Genomic DNA, 22,201 nt, shown 5'->3' on the forward strand with positions numbered 1-22,201 from the left:
GCTCAAGGTAAATAAAACTCTCAAACAATGTTTGCATTTGACACTGTTGTTGCATTTGCGAACCACAACTGTATGAATTAATTGCTTAATACAGTACATTTTACTTATTAAAGCTGGTGAGTAGTTTAATCCCTATTTGTATTAAATATGAAATACATATTTGATGGATAAAAACAGCGGCAACTCCGGATTTAGGCACGCTTCCTCTGCGCCTAATGCTAATGGGTTGTTTTAAATGAAGCCAGGGAGTCATGCTCCAGGTTGAGTGGAACATAAATCTATGCTTTAAAATGATGAATGGAAAAAAAACAAAGAATTGATAGTGCCCGCCCCTCTCTTTCACACTCGCTCTCTCTCGTCGAGAAGGAGAAAAAGAATCAACACAAAAACATTAGTTAGGTTCGCTATTACTTGAAGATAATATCAAACAGTGGGCGAGATAAGAAGAAGGAGGCGGGGAGGTAAAAAGACTCAATCGAGCATCACCAGCAGCGCTGACGTCCGGCATTGGCGCAAATCAGCTGCTTTCTGCCGGAGTCCAATTCCAATGGACGAGCTCCCCACTGCATGTGTGGAATCGAATCGCCAACTCGGACAACATAACAGTGCCGTCTGCACGGATTTCAAAGGGACTTGCTTTCCATAGAATGCCTGCTTTTATCGGCGTTTAAGTGGCCGGAGCGAGGACCCCCTGCACGCGGAGAATCGGTAGGATGCAATTGCATGGATGAGGAGATGGCATGGTCATAGTGTTATAGTGGGATAGGAAAAAGAAAAAAAAAAAAAAAAAAAAAAAACTCGGTACGTAATAGCATCGTTTAGATAGATTTACTATAAACTGCATGATTGGTTTTTTTTTGCTACTTTATTTGTAGCCTAGCATATTTATTATTATTATTATTATTATTATTATTATTATTATTAATTATTATTATTATTATACGTAATTGTTGTTATTATTATTTAGTTGTGCAAAATGGATATGTGGCATACAGTATCATCAAGGAATAACAGAAAAGTGACAAAATAATAAAATCAAGGGGATTTCTTGGTTATAGAAACATAGTTGAACAATTGAATAGCCTACTTTTCACTTGACTGTTTCCCTCTTGTACCTTTGGTATTAAATTTGTGCAGTTTTCAAAAACACCTGCACCTTCTGAGCCCTGTAAGATTTACAAGCTGTTACCTTAAAGTGCAATACTTTGGTGTATATTTGTGAACATTTTTATCTTGATGTGCAGAAAAGCCTTTTGATGCATGTACCCCAATTTCAAGCTTATCTGTGTTCCATCAATTTTTAGAATTAATTGAGAAAAACTGTTTCAATAACAAGCAAACAAATTCAACCTAAATATGGGTTTTGTTTTTTCAGCTAGTACTGAGTACTAATTATGCCTGATGGCTTGTGTTAAAAGCAGCCATGTCATAAAAAATAATGTGCCAAAGTCACATTTATTGTGCAGAAAATGGATCTAACTGGGGTGGTCTTGATTTTAGAAAACTGTACAAAAAGTCAGTGTTGTGCAAAGCACCCTACTAGTGAACAGACGTAAGTATAAGGTTATGACAAGCTGAATGCAGGGGCAACCAAATTCTAATTCAGACCCTACAGAGATGGTAACTGCTCTGGCCAGAAGGTCATGTTTTCTCATTCTCAGCATTAAGTGGTGCCATTTCTTGGCTGATGTCACCGTGGGTATGCATATGACTCTGCTTAATTGCTATTCGAGACATGGACATGGGGCCAAACAGCAGGGCCTTGGATAGGACTCTGTTTGTCCAACTCAGAAATGGGAGGGGGTTGGGTGGTGTCCCATGCGAACAGGTCTATATAGCAGACAAGTCGAATGCATATGACTGCAGATGTTTAAATTCTTTATGGGCTTGCGCCTGCCACACAGTGAAGACTGAAATCAATATCAGGCAAACCGATTCCCTGAAGATTTAAGAATGAGAAGCTCAACTCCAATAAGAACGACATGAGACAGAATAATACTTTTCACCATTTAGGGCAGACAGTGTAACTATTCACCACAGGCTGAATGATAGCGTTATTTGACAAACTATACGTCTGCCACTGGCAGCTGCTGTCACCAGTCCATGGTAACTTGGAAGTACAATCCATTAGGGCTCAATCATCTCCCGCGCATAGTTTTGTGCATTCACTATTAACTGAAATGCTGCAGAGTGCAATCAAATTGTTATTGGAGCATAGTTTTCAATTTCATTTTTGGACACACTTTGCACACACTTCAAACTGCTGTTTGAGTAACGGCTGTACTGTCAACAGAGGGCCCATAAAAACAAGCATATTTACAGGTTAGATTCAGCCAGCTGCAACTGCACAATAATACTCCAGCTTGACAGAATCAGAAATAAATGTACATTGCTCAGGGTGAACGCCGTAAGCAAAATATAAAATGAAAGGGATATTTTTGCTTCTCAAAGGAGGAGGATGTAACGTCCCTTCATCCATCTTCCATCCTGTCAGATGTCATCCATCAATTACAGTGAGAAACGCTGCTGCTCAGACAAGAATGGGCACATAACAATGGGAATGACTGAGCCATGTGCAACTGCACTGATGAAAATAAAGTAGGGAAAAGATAGAAAGATTGTGTTCACCCGCAATTTTTACAGAGCAACAAATGAAAATGAATTGCTTTAATCGATCATGTCAATCATTCTTAGCATTTCAACTGGAAACAGTGTGGGAGAATGGTAATGACATTGACATTTAAACATTAATAGTGATGTCAGAAAGGTGACTGATCTCTCTTTAAAAACAATCAGCATGAAGTTGTGACAGTTACATTTCCCACAAGGGACATTATTCAAAAGAGATGTATGTGTTTATGAAATGCTAGAATACGACACTGGAAAGTGGCGCACACACTCACTGATAATCATTTTTATTCATGTATTATTTTTTGAACATGGCTGTCTGGTGGAATAAATAACATGTTTATAACATATAATGAGTACATAGACATATACACTAGATGTCTGAATGACTGGTCAGATCGTACATCAAGATGTTCGCCATCATGTGTCAGTCATTTTTCAAGACTTCAGCAATGATACCACGTCACTGTTCTGCTTGGGGTGGCACAAATGTCAAACAGTCGATAATAGATTGTGTGGAATCACCGTTTATATATAGGAGAAATTGTTTCTTTTTTGTTGTTGTTGTGTTTAGCCAATGCAACATGAATTTGGGAGATAAAGCAACTTGAATAATAGAAAATGCTACCTCTTCCCTTGCTCAAGCTAGTCCCCAAACAACAGCAGCAGCATCACCAAGGGTGCACATAAAAATGTTGGCGTGGCTCTCAAATGACCACCAGAGGTTGTTGGTAGGAGCTCATTTTTTCCCGACCCACTGACCTCATTGATGAACTTAAAGGTCAAATCGCAAACATTGAATACAATTCACATTAGCATAGTTCATTTGTTTTGTAATACATACATCATTTCAAGCAAGCTGTGAACCGTAGTTTGACTAAAAATCAGGTTTTAATGGCAAATTCCGAGTGCTTCCGATCTTTCCGACTTCCCGCTAGGACTACCGGAAATGACGTTTTAGTAGACACGCGACATCAAACACATGCACAGTCCACTCTTTCTTGGATGCTACACATCAATCAATGGTGACCAAACTTTTGAAATCCGAGGAGCAAGATGATTTTGAGACAGAAAAGATGACAGAATACAGGGATGTCCAGCCGGATGTGTTTGAGCCGATTAGGACGTCTCAGTCTAATAAATAAATAAATAAGGGACACCTCATCGATAAGGACGGTCGACCTGATTACCTACAACCTTGCGTGATTTTATTTATTTATTTTTTTTTGTGTGTGTAGTTGAAATAATTTTTGACTATTTAAACCTGAGTTGAATAGGAATATTTTTGAATGATATTAATGCATGGAACAGTTATCCAAAAATTTACTTTAATACAAACTAACAAAATTAACTTATCAAAATAAATATCTCTCAAGCAAAAAACTTTTCTGCTTAACTAAAAAATGTATACATAAATATAAAACACTAAGTAATAAATAGAAAATTCATCCTGTAATTTAAATTAAGATCAATGTCAGATTATGTGGAGATTATGTTCCCATTTCTATTTTATCATCGTCATTCAGTGTTCTGGTTAGTCAACCTTTAGAGTACAGTTAGCTGAGTTATACCTTAAACCATGCTTACATTGTGATAGACATGGGCTACCTCCGCAGCAATCACCTCTAAATTAGGGGGGGAAAAAACATTTTTTTGAACTGTGTATATAGTGTCACATATCAATTGCCTAAATTAGAAGTCCTTTTTACTGTTATATATTTCTGAAGTGCCATATCAACTGCATGTACAGAAAACATTATATATATAACTGTTTTAAGTTGTAATCAGTGTAAGTCTGTGTATTTATCAATTATTTATCAATGATTACTTTTATACATTATCTATTTTAACGTACTTGTCAATCAATTTTACTTTTTTATAACACCCCAAAAATATGTTTTCCATACAACACTGACATTCATTGTACATTTCCATACTAAGCTTGATCAGAGGGTTAAAGCATCATTCTTTACATACCATATTTATCGCTGGCGTTGCCTAGTGGACAACATTTTTTTCTTGGGCTCCCAAGTTTTGTTGTGCCTTATTGTATTCCGTATGTGTCCACCACTGGAAGCATGTTGCTTGAGATCAGTCAGCCCACCATTGGCTATGGTAAAAGTACCCCAGCAGCCAGTATAGTGCCTTTGATGGATGGATGGATGGAAGACACTTGAATGTCTCTATTTGTCATTTTGTCTTGCAAAGCAGACTGGAGTAGATCATGACAATGTTGTGCATATGTGTAAATTGAAGTAGAAATCATTTGTCAATCAAATACTTTTGAATTGAAAACCGTTTGAAACGAGAATCAAAAATCGTGTGTGTGTGTAGGGGTGTATATATATATATATATATATATATATATATATATATATATATATATATATATATATATATATGTGTGTGTGTATTGGGCCTGGGACGGTTTTGGAAAACCGTTAAAGCCGATGGGTTCAACAGTTTCGGTTCGGTCCGTCTGCGTTCCGTTCGGTAGCTTTTCACACAACTCTTTTTCTTTCTCAGAACAGCTACCAGCTAGCATGCTACATCACACCATAAGCCGGAGGAGGCATTTTGGTGGCGCGTTTGCAATTTGGACTTCGGATCGGAAATGTGTCGGGAGGCATGGAATAGAATGGTGAATGGTAAGTCTATTTACTTGCTTTTGAACTGTATCGCAAGGTAGCAGTAGTGTTTTATCATCCATGCTAAAGTTATTTTTAGCGCAATGCCGGCCGCCTGATTCCACTAAATAAGCAAAAGTGCTATCAAGAACCTCAAAAAAGGAGAAAATCGTGCCACGGTTATAGAGTCCCAGGAAAGAAGTGGAAGGAGTCGGCCGTGCTCACTTTTTGTTGACTTGCTAAAGTGCTCAGAGCACTGTAGTTGTTCACCAAGGGACATTACTGTATCTTCTCTAATCCAACGCAAGCTTTCTGGTACATAAAACGAGCGTCGGAAGGTGGAACGTCTGCAACTAAAGCGCATCTTGTTCGTTTCATTTGAAATCCAGTGTGGTGGTGTTTAGAGAACGTAAATGAAAAGATGAGGTGCACATTTCGACAATCAGCTGAGCTCATTCACACATCATGTAGACACAACATTTTACTCTATCCATATTCCATATGACTTATGACACATCCCTGTCTTATGTTCATGAGATAAAACTTATTTAAGAAATTCATCTTACAATTTTAATGGTATAATTATAATTTGATCTGAGAATAATTCAAAGATCAGTGTTTGAGCGAGTCTTTTAATACTATTACTAATAATAATAATAGATTTTAATTATAACCCACTTTACATTTATAAAATAAATCTCAACGTGCACAGTACAGGCAACAATAAAAGCAACGGAAACACACAGTAAATAAAACGGTCAATTACAAAGCAGAGTAAAAAATTAAATAAAAAAACAACCAGGAAAAGCTTTGTTAAACCTGTGCAGCTAAGGCACTTATAAGTGAAGGCTTTACAAGACTTAAGTCGTGCTATGCTAACATCGAATATCATCCCGTGAAATAAGTTCCCGTTTGAAACAAAACACACAACTCAGTCATAAACGTAACGATTTCCAGCCAAATGTAATTCCGACGTTCGTTTTATTGTAACAAATCTTGCGTTGGATTAAAATACGCGATGTCCCTTGGTGAACAAAAACAGTGCTCTGTCGAGCACTTTTGCGAGTCAACACAAACACTGCTGGTAGCTCGGTACAATTCAACAGCAAGTAAATAGACTCACCAGTACTTTGATGTTTCTTTTTCACCATTTTGTCCCGATTCCGCGCCGCCGAAACGCTTGCTCCGGCTTTTGGTGTGTTGTAGCAAGCTAGCTGGTAGCTGTTCCAAGGCTGTAACCGCCCCGCTGCAATATGATTGGCTACAGCGTCGCTGGAAGGATATGACGCATGGCCATGACGTGCCCCGTATCCATGGACGCGCTTCGTAACCATGGACGGCGCCATATTGGATTAGCGCTCATGAACGGGGACAAAAAAAAAAAAAAAAAGTTGTCTGAAAGCGACCGAACGGAACACAGACGGGTCAAACCGAAACTGTTGAACCGATCGGCTTTAACGGTTTTCAAAAACCGTAGGGCCTAAAAATTAAATCACAATATTTCAAAGAAATTTGCAGCGATGATATTTTTGACGATATTGGTCAGAATTACTGAGTAATAGATTTGTGATTGGTGCTTGGGAATAATATGCTTTGTACATCGCAGGCAAGTGTATTGTTGAAAAATGTTTTTCCCCTGAGATTGTTTCGGCAGTGGTTATTTTTGATTATTTTTTATTCTGTTATTTTGCCGTGAATGTCTCTGATTGGTCAATCAGAAGAGTGAGAAAATGTCATGATTGCTTGGAGACTTTATTAACAGGTATGAATAACCCAAATGTGCATGTTTACTCCGCTGAGCGACAGCGACGCGCACGCCGTCTCATTTGTTAGCTTCGCGGCCGGTTAGCATCACAAACTCAAGTCAACTAGATGGCGAGTTACCGGTCACAGAGTTTCCATGTCCTCGCGTATATCTGTGCATCCTCTTAACTTTAACGGCAACAGTTTTCCTGCACAATTTGCAAACAACTGTATGTTTTTGTATCATATATGACAGTCTTGTAATCAAACAGCCTCCACACGACGAAGGTAGCTCACTTTGTCAACAGAACTGGCTGTAGCTCACAGCCTCAAACGCTCCGACATTGTTTTTTATGCAGCTGGGCTGATATGGAGCCACAACACTGTCAATAAGATTTGGTATTGGAAAAAAAAAATGTCATTGTAGAAAAAGCTGCAGTGGCATTGAAACAAGTATTGGCATTGTAAAACAAGAATTGTCATTATAAAAGGTTGTATTGAAAAATAAATTACAAACATTGAAAAAACACTAATTTCTTTAACCATATATTTTTTTTATTATGATGTCTTTTTCAATGCCAATCTGCAAATTTTTTTTACGCTTTCTCTTTTTTTTCGAGTTTCACGGTTTTTCAGTTTCAACTCGCTGGGTTTCAGTTTCACTTCTCCTTTTTTCAGTTTCAACTTATTGACAGTGTTTTAACGTGGAGGGGGGAGGGTTCGGGGGCGGGGTAAGGGGCGGGGCTTTGAGCGCGTGAACGCGCTAACAGCCTGCAGAGAGGAGGGAGCGCGGCCTCTGGCGGCTAAAGGCAATACTGTACCGAATTCCTTGTGGCAGATTGTCCGAGAGACTCGTGGATAAAAGTTCACCTGGAACTCCTAAACCGCCTGTAAGTCTGTGTTTTTCTACATATAACCTTGTGGCGTTAAAACCGCCATGTTTGAAATTACTTTATGCATCATGTCATGCTAATCGAATCGGAATCTCAGCGCGCGCAAGGCATGCTGGTCCCGGTCAAAGGTTATGTTTACCCAGCTCGGTAAACATGGCGGCTTGTAACGCAGATTTCGATTACTTTGAGGGTTGTAAAGTGAATTTTTTTTTAAAGTAGTTTTGTAAGAAACGAGGGTACAGTGTTATGGGGACGAAAAAGAAATAACTTGTGACGCTGGCTTGGGCATTGTCATGACAGAACGCCCCAACTGTTTTAACAAAAGAGCAGGCAGAGGAGACTGTCAATTTCGAACTGCGGTCAGGCCAGCCTCCACTCGAAAAGACGAAGTCAAGCCAGCCGCCCCAACGATTTTTAATACTGTGCATTATGGTAACATGCCGACATGCCGCTGCGTTGGTCACCTTCAAAATAAAAGCTGCTCAACACCTGGTTTAGGGCTTAAAATAAAGAATCATAAAAAATTAACGGTTTGTTATCCCAGGACCAGACCAGTTCTAAGGGACACTACACCACCCCAGGTATCCAACCAAAGTACTTTGAACAAAATCTGATGTTGCATTTCAAAATAAAACTCCTTTGAAAATTGAAATGTCGACTATTATTGCTGATTTTAAAAAAATCATTAAAATTTCATGGTTGGATACCTGGGGTGGTGTAGTGTAGCATGACATGATGCATAAAGTAATTTCAAACATGGCGGTTTTAACGCCACAAGGTTATATGTAGAAAAACACAGACTTACTGGCGGTTTAGGAGTTCCAGGTGAACTTTTATCCACGAGTCTCTCGGACAATCTGCCACAAGGAATTCGGTACAGTATTGCCTTTAGCCGCCAGAGGCCGCGCTCCCTCCTCTCTGCAGGCTGTTCACGCGCTCAAGCCCCGCCCCTTACCCCACCCCCGAACCCTCCCCCCTCCACGTTAAAACACTGTCAATAAGTTGAAACTGAAAAAAGGAGAAGTGAAACTGCAACCCAGCGAGTTGAAACTGAAAAACCGTGAAACTCCAAAAAAAAAGAGAAAGCGTAAAAAAAATATTGCAGATTGGCATTGAAAAAGACATCATAATAAAAAAAAATATGGTTAAAGAAAATAGTGTTTTTTCAATGTTTGTATTTTATTTTTCAATACAACGTTTTACAATGCCAATTCTTGTTTTCCAATGCCAATACTTGTTTCAATGCCACTGCAGCTTTTTCTACAATGACATTTTTTTTTCCAATACCAAATCTTATTGACAGTGTTGTGGCTCCATAGGCTGAATGTAGAACTGTAGAAATGTAGAACTGCAGGCTGTCTTCCTGAGGGTCACTTACTTTGCGAGAACTTTGCTACCTGTCGCCTTTGCTTGGAGCTGTATCGCGTTGTGCTGTGATGCGTTTCCTCAAATTGGATGTGGAGCTTTAGCCAGCGCAAAGTTTCCAATGCACTGAGAGGGTTTTGTAATCTTGAATGGACAAAAATGCAAAGTAATGGCTGCATTTCCAATGAGCAAATGCACCCGTTTGTGGCGGTCCTCCTGCGTCTTCCATTGTTTACGTTGTGACGAGGTAGGAAGTGTCTAATGTTTTGGCCAGACTCTTAGCGCTCGCTGCTCACACATGTTGGTACACGTGACCCGGGGTTGCATCTTTCGCTGAGAAAATGTGACATGCGATGTGACGTCGCTCCCAAATGCGAGAGAAACATTTTCTCCTCGAAATTATCTTCGAAATAGGCAAGAAAATTTTGCATTCTACATATATTACGAGGTACCGGTAATAAAAAAAAATAGTAACGTACAGCCACTTGGGAAAGTAACTTTAATCAGATTACTGGTTTGGAAAAATGAACGTGTTAGATTGCTCGTTATTGAAAGAAAGTAATCAGATTAAATGTTACTTAGCAACGTGTTAGTGACAACACTGGTAACACTTGGACCACCCAAAATGTCATAATTGGCCATTCCGATGCACATGCACACGCAGAACCATAAACATTAGGCACTAATTTATCTCTCGCTATCACATGTATTTACAATGGCAATTTCAAATCAATGGCTCGACCCAGCTTGTCAGAGTAGAAGTGTGAAAAATAAAGAAATCAATTGTAGGCCATTAACTGAGCAGGGCTTCCTTGACCGTTGACCTACAAACATGTGTAAGTGCGTTAGCTGTGTTTATGTCCATCTCTTCGGATCTGATTTGTGCTGGAGAATAATGTCGGCTGTTGGTGTCAGGCGTGATGTGCAAGTCTGTGTGTGTTATCTGAAGTGTCTATCAAACTGTAACGCAAAGGCTGCCTTGTACAGTATGTGTGCTGCATGTTTATGGGCTTTCACATGCTTGGGTTTTTGTGTGTATGGTCGAGACTATGCCTCAAAGTCAGAGGTTGTTTTTTTTTTTTTTTTATTGGTTTGCGGCAGAGTGTCGTCCCAGCTTGCCTTGGCCTTAGTGTGTTTGTGGACAAAAGGATGCCGGGAAACAAATGATTTAGCACCTGTCAGTCAGGCCACAAGGACAAGCGATGAGAAAAGAAAGAGGTCAGAAATGGGGGACGGAAAAATGATGGAGGCTTTCGGAGAAATCGTTGAGGGAGCCTGGGAGTCGGGAGCGTACGAGAGAAAGAGAGAGAGAGAATATGTAACGAAAAGAAAAAGTTTAGCAGCCGAAAAACAAGTAGGAATGAAAGAGAATTTCAAATTTGTCTCCTGGTCATCACAGAGCTGAAGTTCCTGCGAGCAGTTTTCCAGAAGGAATGACAGCTCGTATTTCTATGCAGCTTTTTTGCCTAAGCTCACAGAAAGTGTGCCTGGCTTTTGGGTGCCGCGAGCACACTTCCCCCCCTATCATCAGTTACCATAACAACAGATGAGGCAGACCAGCAGCAATGGCAACACACAGATGTGAACTTGGCTTCTGCCCCGAGCGCTGTTGCTGTCAGCTGCAAACATCAACATCTTTCCTACTTATCACACTTCTTGTTTTCATTTCCCGTGTTTTAAATGTTTGCCATTGCTGTTGTCATTAAGAAATGCATGATTGTCTACTTGAGAACAGGTAGAAGAGGTGGAACTGTTTGGCAGTCTCACATCAGACTTGAGAACGTTTGGATCTGAAGTTGATATGACTTGCATCTTCTCATAGAAGCAATTCTCAAAACGTCTCACTTATAGGTTTAGTTGTACCCAACAGCAGCACAGTCAAGCAGCAGTTAACTTCAGCTTGGGTGTTTTGTCCCTGTTATTATTATTTGCGTTTTGTCTCTGTTATTATTATTTTGGTAATTAATAACATGTTGCTAGACAGTAAGATGTTTGTTTTGGTGTAATTACCTTAGCTTTAAATAAGACGCTGCCCCTTTAAGAGAGAGACTGACACCGCACAAGAAGACTGTGAGCTTCCTGCTCACGTGAGTAAGGATTTATGGAACGAGTAAAGAAGTTGTTGTTGAGTTGTGTCTTGTATTGGGTCCGTGAAAGGCATTCCCTGTAAGTATTTTGCATTTGAGTAAGAGTAAATTAATGTAAAGTTGACCCTTTGGAAACTGTTAATAAGCGCACTATTTTACGTTGTTGAGTGCTCCGTCATGTTTGTTGCCCAAATAAGCAGTGATTAGCATAACATGATTGACTCATGAATATTTTATTTACTTGTTTATTCTGTATTTGTTGCTACAGTTTCACACCTGCCATATAAAGAAAAGGTCTAAACCCATCCTGGCGTCTGAGACTTATTGTGTGGAGGTGTTTAACTACCTGGATAGCAGAAAGGTTCTGTGAGGCCAGTACAGTGAAAAGGGACACCGATTGATGGACTTCTTGCCTCACGCTGCACGTCATACGCTGTATCCTGACCAGCACGGCACACGCAGTATCCTCGAGGTAGTGTAAAGACACGTACATCACATCAACGAAAAAATGGATATCGAAGTGAAATCTTCAGCTTCAAGGAAATCAAGCCGCTCCTCTGCTTCAAGTGTAATTTTAGCAGCTGCCGCTGCACGTGCCAAAGCAGAGGCCGCGCACAAGAAAGCTTTATTTGCAAAGAAAGAATTTGAGCTTAAGGTGGAAAAGGCCAAATTAGAAGCAGAACTTGATGTGTTGGCCAAGGAAAGTGAGGCCGAAGCCGCAGCAGTTGAAGCTGCAATTCTGGAGTCTGCTGCCGCTAGTTTTAACACTACTGGTAGTAAAGGATCAGGACTCCCACCTCTAGAAACGCAAAGCACCCGTGAGCGAACAGAAGAATATGTACAAAGGCATAGTCAAACCAGTGAGCAAGCTGAAGTTTCATCTAGAAATAATCAGGAAGACAGCGGACATTTAGTTCAACCAGGAGATTCACACATGTCACAAGGTGGTCTGCTCACAGCATCAACGGACTACCAGACCCCAAGACCCCCAGAAGATGGTCGTGATCACACCAACTATTCATTTGTCAGAGAGGGAGAACAGCCACGTTCAACAAATCACCAGCAACGCAAAAGTTACGTTTCTCCTGGGCTTACACTGCCCTCTGCTGCTCATTCTCAGTATCACTCCCCTGCAAGATATCGTTCCAGTGACACTAATGAGCTTGCAAAGTATTTAGTAAAAAGCCAGTTATTAACAACAGAACTCGGCAAGTTTGACGACAGGCCAGAAAACTAGCTGTCTTGGAAATCGTCTTTTCTCAATGCAATTGGTACACTTGATCTGAAAGCAACAGAAGAAATTGATCTCCTGATAAAGTCACTTGGCCCAGAGTCCAGCAAACATGCACAACGCATTAAAGCGGTAAATATAAGCAAACCAATTGCAGCAGTGGATCTTATATGGGAGAGATTAGAACAAGAATATGGGTCGCCAGAAGCTATGGAGGGCGCTCTATTCGCAAAGCTGGACCAGTTCCCCAAAATAGGGCCGAAAGAAAGCCGAAAACTAAGAGAACTGAGTGATTTGCTGTTGGAGATAAATTCTGCAAAAAATGAAGGATATTTGCATGGTCTCTCATACCTCGACACTGCAAGAGGGATTGCTCCAATTGTGGATAAACTTCCATTTGTGCTACAGGACAAGTGGATGATGGATGGTTCACGTTACAAGCAGCAGTATAAGGTAACTTTTCCCCCATTTGCATTCTTTCTAGATTTAATTGAAACACAAGCAAAGGCACGCAATGACCCAAGTTTCAATCTACACACGCTGGTCACCACTGGAGTTAAAAAGGACAAGAACGTTGAGAGTCAGAGTACCTATCGCAAAACAGTGTCAGTGCACAAAACTAATGTTACTACCACACCTGATGAAGGACCAGACAAACATTGTCCTGTACATAATAAACCACATGCCTTACAAGATTGCAGAAGCTTCAGAGGGAAGCCATTTGAGGAACGCAAGAGCATATTAAAGCAACACAGAATATGTTTTAAGTGCTGTTCGTCCAACAAGCATGTAGCTCGTAACTGTGATGCAGTAATAAAGTGTTCAGAATGCAACAGTGATAGGCACTCAACAGCCTTGCACTATGACACACCTCATCCCCCCACATCCCCCCAACCTTCAGTTGATCACGGCGGGGAGAGTCGAGAAGGACAGGAGGAAACAGTTGTTTCGAGTTGTACAGAGGTGTGCGGAGAGGGCTTCGCTGGCAAGTCATGCTCTAAAATATGCCTTGTCAACGTTTATCCTGCCAGTGACTCCAGTATGAGAAAAAGAATGTACGCCATGCTGGATGACCAGAGTAATGTTTCGCTCGCACGCTCTGAGTTTTTTGAAATGTTTAAGGTCCAAGGTAATGTAGCACCTTACACCCTCCAAACATGTAGTGGTACGGGCCTTACCGCTGGAAGAAGAGCCTCTGGCTACATGATAGAGTCCATGGATGGCGCTCTTGCTATACCTCTACCCACGTTAATTGAGTGCAACATGATACCGAACAAAAGAGAGGAAATTCCCACTCCAACTGCAGCAAATGGTCATCGTCACCTTGAAGGCATCGCCTGTAAGGTACCGGCCCTAGACAGCAATGCCGAGATTCTGCTACTCCTCGGACGAGACATTCTAAGAGTTCATAAAGTGCGCAGTCAAATCAATGGCCCTCACGATGCACCGTATGCTCAGAGGTTGGACTTGGGATGGGTGATAGTAGGAGATGTATGTTTGGGCAGTACTCATAAACCTCCACAAGTTACCACTCTCAAGACTCACATCTTATCAAATGGGAGGCCCACCCATTTCCCACCATGTGAAAATCAATTTGCTGTCAAAGTAGACCCTCATCTGTCAGTTAACAGCGTCACAAATGTGAAAAGCAACACACAAAGTGAGAAAATGGGGAGCAGTGTTTTCTGCCAAACCAACAACGACAACAAGCTTGCACCGTCAATAGAGGACCTGCTTTTCCTTGAAATGATGGACAACGAGTGTTTTCAGGACAAGACACGAAGTTGGGTTGCACCACTGCCATTTCGCCAGCCGAGGGCGTTGTTGCCCAACAATCGCCAATATGCAATCAACCGCCTCCGCTCACTGGAACGCACTCTTAAGAAAAACCCTGAGATGAAGGCTCATCTTATGGAATTTATGCAGAAAATGTTGGACAATGGACATGCAGAGCTCGCACCCCCAGTTCAGGAGGGCAAAGAGTATTGGTACTTACCATATTTTGGAGTGTACCATCCACAAAAGCCGTCACAAATCAGAGTGGTATTCGACTCGAGCGCACAGTTTGAAGGTACATCCCTCAACAACGTACTACTCTCGGGGCCCAACTTAAACAATAGCCTGTTGGGTGTGCTCATGAGATTCAGGAAGCATCCAATCGCAGTAACTGCTGACATCCAGCAGATGTTCTATTGCTTCTTGGTGCGGGAGGACTGCAGGGATGTACTCAGGTTTGTTTGGCACAAAGACAACAATGCACAGATTGAGCTTGTTGACTACAGGATGCGAGTCCACGTGTTTGGCAATAGTCCCTCACCTGCTGTGGCAACTTACCTTTTGAGGAGAGCAGCTGAACTGGGTGAAGCCAAATATGGGAAAGATGTCCGTCAATTCATTGAGCGCGACTTTTATGTGGATGATGCGCTAAAATCTGTCCCGTCTGAACATGAAGCTATTGACCTCCTAAAACGAACACAGTCATTGATGGCAGATTCAAATCTCCGCCTCCTGAAAATTGCATCAAACAAAGTCACAGTAATGGACGCATTTGCAACAGAAGATCGTGCTAAAGATCTTCAGGATTTGGATCTTTTCAAGGATGATCTCCCAGATCAACGCAGCCTTGGCGTGAAGTGGAACATAATGGAGGACTATTTCACGTTCCGCATACCCGATAGTGAGAAACCATACACACGCAGAGGTGTCCTCGCAACTGTCAACAGTGTATTTGACCCACTTGGGTTTTTGTCACCGGTGATCATTCAAGGACGACTTCTTCTAAGAGAGCTGTCACTTCAAACAACAGAATGGGACTCTCCCCTACCAGAGGACATGAAAGAAAGATGGATGACTTGGCAACAGTCCCTACAATGTCTCAGTGAGGTCCATGTTCCCCGTTCATACACCAAGATGTCACTCTGCCAGGCTTGGAGTACTGAACTATGCTTGTTTTCAGACGCATCTATGAAAGCAATATGTGCAGTCGCCTACCTCAAAGTTACAGCTCCCAATGGCACAACAGAGGTTGGATTCGTTCTGGGCAAGGCACGCCTCGCTCCACAGCCAGAGCTTACTGTTCCTAGGCTCGAACTCTGTGCCGCAGTGATGGCAGTTGAAATGGCCGAGGTCATATGTGAAGAGATTGATCACGCAATAGACAAAGTCAGTTTCTACACTGATAGTAAAGTAGTCCTTGGTTATATCCATAACCAGTCCAGGCGCTTTTATGTTTATGTAAACAACCGTGTCCGCCGTATAAGAGAATCAAGCACTCCTGAGCAATGGCATTTTGTTGCAACCAACCAGAATCCTGCTGATCACGGCTCACGTTCAGTCCCAGCTGCTGCGCTGCAAAGCACAACGTGGTTCACGGGGCCATCCTTCCTTCATCGTTCTCCAGAGATCCAGTCGGAGCAACAAGAATTTGACTTGTTGAACCCTGAAAATGACGCAGAGGTACGCCCAGAGGTACAGACACTTTGCACAAGCATCACTAAAGCTGCACTGAGTTCAGATTGTTGGGAGCGTTTCTCCACATGGAAGTCACTTACCAGAGCTGTGTCACACCTTATCCACATTGCACAAAGTTTCTCTCAGGCTACAACCAACACAAAGTGCCGTGGATGGCATATCTGTAAAAGTGCACTCACCCCTGAATTGTTAGAACAAGCAGAGACCGTAATCATTCGAAATGTGCAGCTCAAAACATATGCAGATGAAATACGATGCATCTCTGAGAAACAGAATCTCTCTAAAAGGAGTGCTCTCATAAAGGTCAACCCCATCATCGGCGAAGACGGACTATTGAGGATCGGTGGTCGTATTGCTCGAGCAGAACTGGGAGTTAAAGAAACAAACCCGATAATCTTGCCAGGCAGGCACCACGTCACAACCCTCTTAGTGCGCCACTACCATGAAAAGGTGAACCATCAAGGCAGGCACTTCACTGAGGGCGCGGTTCGTGAAGGAGGCTTGTGGCTGGTAGGAGCGAAACGATGCATTGGCAAAGTTATTACTACATGTGTGGCATGTAAAAGACTGAGAGGAAAGTTTGAGGTACAAATAATGAGTGACTTGCCCGCTGACAGACTCAAAGTGGAGCCCCCCTTCTCCTATGTGGGTGTGGACATGTTTGGCCCTTGGGAGGTATCAGCAAGACGAACAAGAGGGGGACAAGCAAATAGTAAAAGATGGGCGATACTCTTCACATGTTTATGCACAAGGGCTGTTCATATAGAGGTTGTGGAGGAAATAAGCTCTTCAAGTTTCATCAATGCATTGAGGCGCTTCTTTGCCTTCCGAGGGCCCGCAAATCAATTACGTTCAGATTGTGGCACTAATTTCATAGGTGCCCATAAGGAAATGACAACAAATGTGTCGGAAGAAAAGGTGCAAAATTACCTGCAGAACCACAGGTGCAAGTGGATCTTCAACCCACCACATTCATCCCATATGGGAGGCGTATGGGAACGGATGATTGGTGTGGCTCGCCGGATACTTGACAACATGCTGATGCAAGCTAGTCATGTTCAACTCACCCATGAGATCCTGACTACCTTCCTTGCCGAAGTAATGGCCATCATAAATGCACGTCCTTTGTTGCCAGTATCATCAGACCCAGAAATGCCTCACATCTTGTCACCAGCGATGCTGCTGACACAAAAAACGCACGCAGCACCTCAAATCTGTGACGTCACTAAGAAGGACATGCTGAAAAGCCACTGGAAACGTGTTCAGTTCCTTGCGGACAACTTCTGGAGCAGATGGCGTAAGGAGTACTTGAATGTCCTTCAGTCTCGACAGAAATGGCACCACAAAACTGCTAACATCAGGGAAGGAGATGTTGTTCTTCTCAAGGATAAACAGACAAGAAGGAATGAGTGGCCAATGGGCGTAATAATCAAGACTGTTCCCAGTGAAGATGGCATCATAAGGAAGGCCGAAGTTAGAGTTGCCTCCCAAGGGACCGTCAAGAATTATTATAGACCAATTTCCGAGATGGTACTGCTATTCTCGGGTGATGTTTAAATTCATGTGGTATCCTTAAGATACCAGGCGGGGAGTGTTTTGTCCTTGTTATTATTATTTGCGTTTTGTCTCTGTTATTATTATTTTGGTAATTAATAACATGTTGCTAGACAGTAAGATGTTTGTTTTGGTGTAATTACCTTAGCTTTAAATAAGACGCTGCCCCTTTAAGAGAGAGACTGACACCGCACAAGAAGACTGTGAGCTTCCTGCTCACGTGAGTAAGGATTTATGGAACGAGTAAAGAAGTTGTTGTTGAGTTGTGTCTTGTATTGGGTCCGTGAAAGGCATTCCCTGTAAGTATTTTGCATTTGAGTAAGAGTAAATTAATGTAAAGTTGACCCTTTGGAAACTGTTAATAAGCGCACTATTTTACGTTGTTGAGTGCTCCGTCATGTTTGTTGCCCAAATAAGCAGTGATGAGCATAACATGATTGACTCATGAATATTTTATTTACTTGTTTATTCTGTATTTGTTGCTACAGTTTCACACCTGCCATATAAAGAAAAGGTCTAAACCCATCCTGGCGTCTGAGACTTATTGTGTGGAGGTGTTTAACTACCTGGATAGCAGAAAGGTTCTGTGAGGCCAGTACATTGGGTGTTTTGCTCTGACATGATACGCAAACGATGTACATCTACTACAGTAGTTAAATTTGGCTTTACAAAGCCCAAAACGACAGAGGTGCGGTGGTACTTTGAGCTCTCCATTGTTACCGTCGATTAGGGGTGGGACAAAAAACCGATTCGACCGAACCATCGGTCGTCAAGGGGAGCTAAACGACCGTATCAGTAGCAGACTTGTCAACCGATACAAAATCCGCCGGGAATCCTTAGATACATTGCTTGTAAGGCTATGGACCGGATATCGCGTGGCTGTGAATCGGTTGCGAGTGAGGCTTTATGGTTTTCATAACAATAGCAAGAGTTCTGCGCCGTGCTCTACTTGTTTTGTTTACATTTCAGTAGCATCGCTATTCAAGCTACTTCCCTGTTTACAGAGAGCTAGCAAAGTAGCGCTCAGAGACGCTTCATTCCCCGGATGTTGTAAACATAATGCAAAGACGTTACGCACCTTGGGGAGGAGCCTACCGTCAACGCCGTGCTCGCGACACGGCGCGCGCGCGCACAACGAGTGACAACATGCAACAGTTAGCAGAAGCTAACCCATTGCTATCGAGTCCTCTCGGTGCACTTGTATGTCCCGGGCCGGCGTTGGTACTGCGCGCGAGCCAAAAAGAATAACTCCCGTGACGATCCAATGCATGGATTCAAACGAAACAGGTATGTCCCACAGCCAACACACCAGCTATGCTAAAAGCACACTGCAAGTATCTCATTTCTCAGTTTGTGGCTCCCTGTCAATGTATACAACTAGCATGAGCAATAGATAGGAGAACTGAGACGTGCCCGTGATTACGTCATCAAACGCAAAATGAACGACAGCCCAAAAAAACAAAACATAAACAGTAGTGATTCCGTGGTCATCATCTTGTCTCAGATTAAAAAAAACAAAAAGATGTCATACATTAACCAAAAATGAATATGATGGCAAAAGAAAAACAAATATTGTTAAAAACAAAAATTGTTGATAAAAAGGGAAGGGCACTTTTGGAAATATTTTTGGATATATTAAGTGGTTAAAATGTGTTTGATAGATTTTGTCACGCCGCCACCAGAGTGGCGGTTCATGCTTTTGTTTTCACAGTCAGGTTCCCGTTTTATTTTGAAAGTATTAACTCTCCTCTCACCCCAGGTCACTTACCCTTCCTGCAGCTCACTGATTACCGGTCCACGCCCATGATCACCACCACCTGTTCCCAATCAACCCGGACATAAAAGCCACCTGCATTCTCCCCTCCGTTGCCGAAGTGTCACATCTCAGTGCATGGAAGCGTCCTCACAGTCCTTGATCCACAGTCCTAGTTTGATGTCTTGCCTTGCTTTGTCTTGCGCCCTTTGTTTGCCCCTTGTTTTCCTCCCTTGTGGAGCGCCTTTAGTTGTCCCTGTTTTTGAGTGCCCTTTTTGTATCTCCAGTTTGGAGCTCTTTTTGTTCAGCCTTTTTTCCCTCTTTGAGAGGTGTTTTGAGTTTCGATATATTAAAACTGCAGCCTTGTTGGCCAACTGTCACTCTGCGTCTGAGTCCTACCTCCTCGCTTCGTGTCAGTACACTTCGGCCAGCATGGACCCAGCGGAGAAGTTGGTGGCTGCACTTCGGCAACAGGCTGCCCGCCTGTCGCACACGGAGGAGGCCCAGCAGGCTATGGTCACCCGGATGGGAGAGCTCGCTGGACAGGTGCAGGAGCTGGTGAGCCACCTGCAACACGCCACGCCGAACGTCACGAAACCAGAGACCGCTGAACTACCGATCCCGACTACAGTCGTGTCCGGGGCTGGTTTGAGATTGGCTTCCCCGGAGCGATACTCGGGAGACCAAGGACAATGTCAGGCATTCCTGACCGAATGCGACATACACTTTGAACTCTCACCACAGGCATTCCCCACGGACCGTTCCCGCGTGGCCTTTATGATTTCCCACCTGACTGGACGAGCCAGAGACTGGGCCACCGCGGAATGGGCACGGCACTCCCCGACTTGCTCAACCGCAGCCGGGTTTAGCAGGGCACTTCGCCTCGTGTTCGATCCAACCAACATGGATCGGGAAAAGACTCGAGAGCTTAGTAACCTCAGACAAGGCCGAGAATCGGTGAATGATTATGCAATCCGATTCCGAACTCTAGCGGCCAAGAGTGGCTGGAATGACACAGCCCTTTTTGACCACTTTTTAAAGGGGCTTTCCACAGCCATGCAAGAACTCCTACTGCCCGTGGACTTACCTGGCGATTTGGACTCATTGATCTCGTTGGCCATCCGCACAGGTCATCGAAGGCGAGATCTTTTGCAGACCAGCGGACATCAACGGGGACACGGCTCCGGATTCTTCTGGCATCCAGAAGCAAGAGGCCCTCCGCAAGGTGCACTTCCCCAGTCGCCCACCGCGGGAAGGCCCAGCGAGAGTGACGAGGAGCCGATGCAGCTGGACCGCGCCCGATTGTCTCACCACGAACGCCAGCGACGTCGTCAAGAGGGGCGGTGCTACTATTGTGGAGAAAGAGGACATTTGGTGGTCGCTTGTCCCACCAAGCGAGGCCCTCCGGTGACTTCCGAGACTCCCAAACTGGTCAAGAACCGAAAACTCACGCAAGTCACGATTTCCTGCAATGCCACTTCCACAGACCTACTAGCTCTCATTGACTCCGGAGCGGACGAGAGCCTCATGGATTGGGGTCTGGTAAAGAAATTGCAGGCCGGCACGGAACCACTTTCGACCCATATGAGGGCCAGGGCGCTCAATGGCAAAGACCTATTCCTCATCACGCACGTCACAGAGCCACTCGAGATCCACATTGGACAGCACAGAGAACTTCTTCGCTTCCATGTCTTCCGTTCCCCATCACACACACTGGTCCTGGGTCATCCCTGGTTGCAGTTGCACAACCCCCGCATCGACTGGCGATCGGGGCGAGTCCTGGACTGGGGAGATGATTGTGAACACCATGGGGTGGAGCGGCCAGCGGCAGAGGCACCTCCCGCTGCCATCCGACAGGTGTCTCTCGTGAATGACCAGGATTACCCGGACTTGAACACCGTTCCCACCTGCTATCATCCTCTCAGGGAGGTGTTCAGCAAGACCAAGGCCATGTCACTTCCCCCACATCGATCCTATGACTGTGCGATCGAGTTGATTCCTGGATCTACCATCCCCAAGGGGAGATTGTACTCGGTTTCGGGTCCCGAACGCAAGGCCCTAAACGAGTACATAGACACTTCATTGAAAGCCGGACTTATTCGGCCCTCGTCATCGCCAGCTGGAGCCGGTTTTTTCTTTGTGGGCAAGAAGGATGGCTCATTACGCCCTTGCATTGACTACAGTCCCCTGAATGAAATCACAGTCAAGAATCGTTATCCTTTGCCCTTGATGTCTTCAGTATTCGACCAGCTCCAGCAAGCCAAGATATTCACCAAACTGGATCTCCGCAACGCCTATCATCTCGTCCGTATTCGTGCAGGAGATGAGTGGAAAACTGGCTTCAATACTCCACGAGGCCACTACGAATATTTGGTCATGCCCTTTGGACTCACTAATGCGCCAGCGGTTTTCCAGGCCATGATTAATGATGTGCTCAAGGACTTCCTCGACCAGTTCGTGTATGTGTATCTTGACGACATATTGATCTACTCACCGGATTTGAAAACCCACCAGAACCATGTCACCCAGGTCCTGAAACGCTTGCTAGAACACAAGCTCTATGTAAAGGCTGAAAAGAGCCTTTTTCATGCGGATACCGTCTCATTTCTGGGATTCATCGTATCTCCTGGCAAAGTCGAGATGGAGCTGGAGAAGGTCAGCGCGGTCAGGGACTGGCCCACACCGGAATCCAGAAAAAAGGTGCAACAGTTCCTGGGCTTCGCCAACTTCTACCGACGCTTCATCCGCAACTTCAGCTCCATCGCTGCTCCACTCCATGCCTTGACCTCGCCACAGCAACGCTTCGTCTGGACCCCGGAAGCCAACGCCGCATTCAACACACTTAAGAA

General features: G+C 43.6%; 1 protein-coding gene across 1 annotated transcript in view; it reads left to right on the top strand.

The window, feature by feature from the left end:
- Nucleotides 1–343: 343 nt before the first annotated feature.
- Nucleotides 344–22,201, top strand: part of LOC144031172 (leucine-rich repeat-containing protein 24-like) — a 32,655-nt gene continuing 10,797 nt past the window's right edge. The window contains exon 1 of the mRNA XM_077538032.1: nt 344–708. The gene's annotated coding sequence lies outside the window, so the exon portion shown is untranslated. The remainder of the gene's footprint in view (nt 709–22,201) is intronic.

This window comes from Festucalex cinctus, chromosome 1 (genome assembly GCF_051991245.1).
Source record: "Festucalex cinctus isolate MCC-2025b chromosome 1, RoL_Fcin_1.0, whole genome shotgun sequence".
NCBI lineage: Eukaryota > Metazoa > Chordata > Actinopteri > Syngnathiformes > Syngnathidae > Festucalex > Festucalex cinctus.